Source organism: Agelaius phoeniceus, chromosome 17 (assembly GCF_051311805.1).
Source record: "Agelaius phoeniceus isolate bAgePho1 chromosome 17, bAgePho1.hap1, whole genome shotgun sequence".
NCBI classification, from domain to species: Eukaryota; Metazoa; Chordata; class Aves; order Passeriformes; family Icteridae; genus Agelaius; species Agelaius phoeniceus.
Window position 1 is genome coordinate 15,657,213 of NC_135281.1, and position 7,905 is coordinate 15,665,117.

The window sequence follows — 7,905 nt, forward strand, 5'->3', positions numbered from 1 at the left end:
ACAGTGTATAACAGCATCACATGCATTCCTTTGATTTCTGGTCTGACTAGCTCAGGAAATAAAAGGGGAGCTGTACAAACACTCATTGAGTACCTCAGATTGTTTTAAAGGCCCTCTGAAATATCAGCTGTGAACTTAATCAAATGAAATTTTAGATTTATGACATTGACACTCATTTACTTAAAAGTGAAAGCCACCTGAATAGGGATGAACATGCCTGAATTTTAAAAACCAGTGACCAGGACAGTAGCTGTTTTTCTCCGGGTTACTGGCAGGGCAGAGCGGGAGAATGTCTGGTTTCATGTTGACAGACTGAACCTACACCTCCTTTGCTCATCTGATGTGGTTTTGTTGTGACCTACTTAGATAGTCTTACTGCAGTTCTGACCAAGGGTTTTTTTCCACATTGGCTAATTTCCGATGATCTGCAGTTTGCTAATCCCATCTGCTTTAACTCATTCTCTGCATCCCAGTAGCACTGGGGACAGAGCGCATGGCTTCAGCAGAGGCACAGCTCAGGGGGTGACTCGGAGCTCACAGGTGCCAGTGAAAAGGTGCTTTGCAAAGTGGTGCAAGCTGATTTCCAGAGTGATGTGCACATCTTCCTCCACTTGGAAACAGCGGGACTGCAGGCCCCCAACACATCACAAACCCAGGCACTTGTGCTTTTTGATCTCAGTTTTCATTATATACTGGAGTAGAGATTTTGAACAACACTTCATCCATAAATAATGAAGCTCGATCCAGAATGAGATGCACTTAAGTGGATGAAGCACAGGAAATTTCCTTGTGAATACTGTCTTCCTTTTTTCTGTGAAAACTAAAACTCAGAGTTGCCAAGGATGGCTGGTAGTAGCTGGTCACTAAGAGGTGAATCATCAGTGTTTCCCTTGAGAATGCCTCTAAGAAGAAATTAGTCTTCTGCAACCTTGCATGGTCTTAGCTCATAATAACTTTTGGAGTTTTTATTTGCTTTTCTGGGAAGCACAGTGAAAAAGCCAGAAGTTCTGTTGAAAGGGACCGCGAGTCAGTGGGATTGTGGCAGAGAAGGACGGGGGGGCCATGTGCCTCTCTGTTCCATGCAGTATACCTCATGCTCTGGTCACAGGACAGGAAGGAGCTCCCCAGCTGTGCAGCCCAGTCCTCTTTGGCAGGTCATCATCCTGTCCTCCTAAAAATCAGAGAAAAATATCATTGAAAGCACCTCTGGAGAGCTCCAGCCCATCCTCTGTCTACAGCAGGTCCAGCTTCAAGGTCAGAGGAGTTGTCCAGGTCGGGGTCTTGTCCAGAGAACTTTTGAAAATGTCTAAAGAATGGAATGTCTCTATGGATGGAGCATGGATGGAGCTGCTCTGGGAGACCTGTCCTCGTGCTGCACTGTTCTCAGGGTGAAGAACTCTTTCTGTTGTGCAGCTGGAAGCCCCATATTTGCACTTCATAGCTGGTGCCATGGCAGGCACCTGCTCCTCTTCCCTCACAGCTGTGCCCACACTGATCTGAGGCAGGAGTGGCTGTGTCCATTCCTGGTGGTTTCAAATCCAGTCAGACAGTGGTGGAAAAGTCAGCTGGTCAGGGAAAAGGGCATGGATGGAGTCCTGTGTGATCTTCACCAGTGGAAAAGGGTCCTGCCCTTGTCACCAGAGCAATGCTCAGTTCTGTACCAGGCTGGTGCAGAACAAGGAAAATCTTAAAACTCTCTTTCCTAGTCACATGAGTTGTGTTTGGCATAATGAGTAGGTCATCTGGCCTAAGAAAGAAGGCCAGAAATTGTACTGGTTTGCTTTTTCTTTGCTATTTCTTTGCTTTTGTTTTGTTTGGTTTTTTTTTTTTGGTTTTGGCCTTGGCCTCAGCCTCATTTTTTGGGTTGTTTTTGTTCCTTGAATCTTTCAACTGGTGTGATCAGAAAGCTCCACACTTGTTTTGTTTTACTGGCCTTTTTGCTGTCATGTGTTTTTAATCATGAGGGACTGGTGCAGAAAAGGGATGAGTACAGATTTAAGTCTTCAGGAGGTGACTGACCTTGTCCTCACTGTGCCTGCTGGCCATGGCCAAAAGGAAACCACAGATGGGGTTTGGGATCCATGGGAAGGATTCAGGAAGGGATGTGGAAGGGAAGAAGATTTAGCCAGGAAAGCAGAGGCCTGGCAATATAAACACAAACCCAGGAATGAACCTCACAAAGGCCAGGATCGGAAGGGAAAAAACAACAGGAAAAGGGAAAAAGGGAGATGGAGAACAAGGGTCCCAGGGAGCATCAGGGGGGAGCATCAGAACAGTTGGAGGCAACAGGGGCTGCAGGCTCAGGCTCCTGTGTGAGAACAGGAAATTGCAGCAAGCAGCACGTAGCAGCCGGTGAGCTGCTCTCAGCTGTCTCCTTGCCACTGAGCTGCAGTGCTGCACACACGCTCAGCACAGCACACTCTGGCTGAAGTAATCACAGGTGATACCAAATTATAACGTCTCAAGTGTTCTGTGCCAAGAGATGGTGATTTTCATGTCTCATCTCTGACTCATCAGCAGGAAATACCACTGCTTGTTTGACCTGTTGTTTCCAGCGAGAAGGGACCAGTCCGAGTTACTGCCACTGAGGTAACCAAGGCAAGCATGGCTCCAGCATCACAACGCACTTGGTGCTTCAAGGACTTGGTGACAAGGAAAGTAATCATTTCAGCAGGAGGCTGTTCAGGCTGCTTCTCACTTGTGGTTTTCTGATGCACAGCTACTGAGCATCTGTTGATTAATGCATGCACTGAATGTTGCTTTTAATAGATCACAGGAATTTCACAGTTGTTTAAGCTCATCTAAGATGATGTGGCTGTAGGTAACATAGTGTTTAGTTTTAATTCTTAAATTATGCAGAGCAGCCTAAATAGATAGCTGTGTAGAGCATGGAGGGCAGGCACAGATGTGTTAGTGACCAGCTGTAACCTTGTGCTGGAAATGTTGGGGAAGGTGCTAATTTACAGCCCAGGACTTTGTTCTCGCTCAGGAGTGGACTCTGTTGGCTCTAAAGGCCAAGGGCATGCCAGATTTCCTCTAGGGAGTTGGTTTAGCTCTTATGACAGTCTTTGGCCTTGAAGACATGTGGGTTTGCCTCTTAGATTATCTACAAACATGGTGATCTCAGGCATGTTGAAGTCACCCTTGAGTCAATTCTCTCTGGAGCAGTGCTGAACTTCTGCAGTGGGGTGCAGCAACAGTGGGAGGAGGCTGCCAGATGCAGGGAAGGTGGAAGTGCTTCAACCAGATTTACTGTAGAACTATCCTACAAGTGTTTAAATACATCAGTTCCCTTCCAAGCTTGGATTCATGGTAAAGATAAAATATTTCCTGGGTTGTGGAGAGGGATTCAGCTCTAAACTTACCCGAAGCCAGATCTTGATTCTGGCATGGAATATAGTATAGGCCAAAATCCAAAATGAGCCAGTTTTCAAAGACAAAATCAGCAACACTGAGAACACCAAGATCAGCAGTGGCCTTAAAATGGCTATGTCTGTGGGCTGCATGTGAGGAGGGGATGCCTGTGGCTATGGCACCACAGTACCAACAGGGCTTACAAAACACCTGCCTTTTGGGGGCTTCAGCATCACCCAGGACTGGCCCCGTCACAGCTGCTGAAGATCTTGGCAGGCTGGGATGTGGGTGCTGGAGAGCTGCAGTGGCCTGAGAACAACCTCTGCACAAATGGATCATCTCCTCTCACTCCTCTCTCTCAGTCCGAGACTGAAAGAGAGAGAACTGGCGGTACTTTCAGAGGGCAGATGAATGATCTTTGTTATTAAACTGAGGACATTTCTTTATTACACAGGTGAAGGTCCAGCTGCCACTAAGGAGGCAGGGAAAGCATCAGCATGTGGTTTGCTTTATTGCTTTGGGATAGATGTGAGAGATTCTCTTAAGCTGACTAAGAAATGCTGAAAACACTTTTTGACCCTTCACTGTACAGAGTTGTTTTTCCATTTCTTCAAGTGCCCTAGCATGTACATTTTATTCTCTTGTTCTCTAGCTATGTGCAGTAGGCATATGCCTGGGTGCATACATGTACACAGACTTGCATGTATAAACATAAATAAATACATAGGCAGGCAAATTCGAGGCACTAGTTCTCAACAGATAATCTCTCTCCTGTTGCTTTGTTATCTGTTGTTTGAAACTATTGGATGCTTGGTTTGTTTTCATTGCGTGTTTAGTCTGGTTTTGACATGCTCAATCTGGAGTTTATCCAGGAGGAAGCAGTGACAATGGGAATCACATTGCGTGGCTGCAGCCAGTGCTTAGCAAGATGTGCTGCTGTAGCCAGGCACCAAAGGTTGTGATTCACCTGAAATGCAAAGGGGATCAGCCCTTGGAAGCAGGGACCCAAAGGGCACTGGAGGGAGTGTCCCCAAGGACACTGCCACGTCACCTGCTGGCACTGCTGGCTGAGTGGCTCAATGCACAGGCTGGCTGTATTGCCTTGGGTGGGCATGGGGTGGAGAGCACCTCGCTGAGGAGTGATGCCAACTTCTCCAGCCCTGACTGCCTTTCAGGGAAATGCAGCTCTCCTGACCCCAGCCTCTCGTCTTCATTTTTGGCAGCAGAGGTTTGTTCATGCTGGCCTGTGCCCTGCCACACAGCAAGAACTGCTCTGCCAGGCAGGCAGCCACAGGACTGGCCCCATGCACAGAGCTCGCTGGTTTACCAGCAGACAGGCCCTGCTGGCTGCATGGTTCACACACTGACAGGTACGGCCAGGAGGGGCTACCCCAGAGACAGGACAGAGAGGAATTTTCCTCCCTTGTTTTTTGTTTTAAACACTGAATTTTTTTGACTGTGAACTCAGGCATTCCATGAATTTCAGAGCTGGTGCTGTGACTCATCGAGTCCCCTCTCCCAGCAGTGTGTGATGGGCCTTCTGTCTCACGACGTGACTCTCCCAGCACAAATGGGCTATGTTTAGTGACAGGCTTCGGCAGGAGGCTGTTGCTGTTTTACAAATGCCTAAACTGAGGCACAGAGAGGCTGGAGAAACGGGCCCAGAACAGACAGCAAGTCAACGGGTGAGCTGCGGAGTGTCTCACAGGGTCCCTTCCACCTGCTTTCTGACCAAGGCTTTATCTTGAAACCCAAACGCACTGGGGAAACCTGCTCCCCCTTCTTTACCCCAATCTCCCAGTAAAGAGGTTTCTGTTTGTTTGCAGGCAAAGTGAGCGATCAGTGAGGCTCTCACTGACACCCCTTACTTACCTGCCCGTTCTGCACCCTGCAGGCAGGCAGCCAGGCTGAGCCCAGCACAGGGCAGCTCCGTGCTCCTGTCTCCCCCAGTCCCAGGGACACAGACACACTGCAAGGCCAGGGAGTCCTGCAGGCCCCGAGTCTTCTTCCCAGCAGTGGCCAAGGGCTTCTGCATGCTCACGACATGAGATGTGAGAAGGCAGTGATGACTAAGTACCATCCTTTTCCTTTTCTTCCTGAATGTCTTCCTCAAGTCAATCCACTTTCTTTTTCAAAGGTCTGCTCAATGCTTCATTTCAAACCAGCATTGCAAGTTTGAACCTCATCCACCCTGCCCCAGGTGTGGTTTCTGGAGTGTATTTATGTATTTGGTGCATGTGTATCCATCCCAGAATTTGATGGCACATTGCATGTGTGTGTTTGTGTAGGAGAATGACAGGGAAAGAAGACAAGAGCAATAGAGAGTATCATTTCTAAATTAAGAAAAAAATTAAAATAATGAAGAATGGAACAATCAATTATGGCTAGGCCAAAATTAGAATTTAAACAACCAAATGTCCCCCTTTCCCATACCCAAAGCCAGTAGAAGCTGTAAGGAGGCATCTCAGGAGGCAAAGACAGGGTAAACCTGGCTTCCAAAAGCCTCTCCAGCTGCTCCTCAGTAAATAAAAATCATGGAAGCTTCTATTATCTGCACCTTCCTCTGGCAGCCAGTCTCCACTGGTCTGTGAACACAGCCACCTCCTTTTCTGTTCGAGACCTGGTTGCCACAGATCCCTTGGGCACGGGCCCATGTGCTGCAGGGAGCCCTGAGTGTTGTGCCCATGTTTGCCCTCGGTGGGCAGGCAGCAGCTGCTGCCCAGACAGGAGCCATTTGTCACCCAGGAGTGAAACCCCAGTGCCATCTGCAGAAACCTTGGCCTTGCCTGGGCCCTGCCTTCCTTCCTGTACAGCTCACCTCCTCACTGCCTGCCCTCTGCCCGGGGTTTGTTTCAATGCTGATCACCTGTTTGTTAAGGGCAGGGTTCAGTATTCTCTGGATTACATTCTTTTTCGTCTATAAATTAAAAGTTCTTCCTCTTTCCTTATTACAGACTATCCTGAAAGGCCTTCTGTCAATAGGAATTAACAAATCTTTATGACAGCTCTGATAAACAGAGTGTTTGGTTAGCTGGATTACATTTACTGGTGCCAGCTGCAAATGAGTCCAAGTATCTGTTGTACTGGTGAGGTGCATCTGCTGTGACATGTCTACAAACAAATGGCAATTGGAAAAGAGAGCAACTGTACAAACAACTGCATTTCTCGCTCATGGCAGTAGCCTGGAGCTGCTGGGCACTCCCAGGACTTGTCACCTCTCGCTCACATGAGCATCTTGCTCTCAAGCTGCCTCCAGAACTGCCAGCCCTCACAGGAGGAAAGGCAGGACCCTTCCAGGAAGGATGTCTGTCTTCTCTGCCCTTTGCCAGTAATGGGACTGCCTGGCAGGGGCACAGGGAGGTGCAGGGGGTGGCACTCCCAAGTGTGTGCCAGTGTGCACACGTATTCCCAGCTGGTCTTGCTGGCCTCCAGCCCGCTCTGCTCAGGAGCCCTTGCTGCAGCTAGCCAGACACCTCTGCCCATGCCTTTAGCAGATTGTTGGGAATACAAGCAGGACAACCCAGACTTTTTGGGAGACTCCATTACCTTGTCCATGGTGCCTCTGCTGGGAGAGAGAAGCTTCACAGCTGAAATTATAGAAGTATTCTGTTCAGTACCCAGCAAAGTCAAAGCAGAGAGAAAAATAATCACCTGAAAATTCTGCTCGGCCTGGTACACCACACTCTCTCACATGTCCTTCCTGTCAGAGGCTGCTGCTGGTGGTCTTTATGGGCATCTCTGAAGTGTAAGAAGTAAAAGAATGTTCTCTGCTTCTGTTATCTCTGCAATCCCTCATCAGGACAGCAATTGCTTTGTTGATAAAACACAGCTCCTGTTCACACCTACTTCACAAATCACTTTTGACACACAACATGCAGGACACAGAGCTACATCTCCCCCCTCCCGAGCCCTGTGGCCTGTCTTACCCTGGATAGAGAACATGGCTCCTGCATCCTGAAGCATTGAAAGGGGACAAATGCAGATTTTAGAGAGGTAAAGTGGAAGAGCAACAATAACAAAGATTTAATGCCACACAAGCGATAACTATCTCATAGGGAAAAGGAGATACATTGTGAAAGAAAGATAAGACAATGGAAGGAAAGCTATCTAGCTGTGGTGGGCTGGTAAATACCCAGGCAGGTGTTCACTCCCCTCCAGTCAAATGGGGGAGAAGATCAGAAGGACAAAAGTGAGAAAGCAGGAATATGTTGGGGCAGCAGCAGTTCAGTAAGTGAAGCAGGGCTGTACAAGCAAGAGAGCAAGTAAGGAATTCAGTCACCACTTTGCATCAGCAGGCAAGTGTTGGGCCGTTCCTAGGGAAGCTCATAAATGTTACTTGGGAAGACAAACACCATAACCTTGAACATCTCTCTTTCCTCATCCTGTCCCTGAGATTTTATTGCTGAGAACAATGTCCAGTGGTGTGGAATATCCTTTTGGTCACTCAGGGTCAGCTGTGTGTCCCCTCACCAGTCTCTCACCTCCCCAGGCTACTCACTGTGAGGGCAGGGTGTGGAAAATAAGAGGCCTTGATGCTGTGCCAGCCCTGCT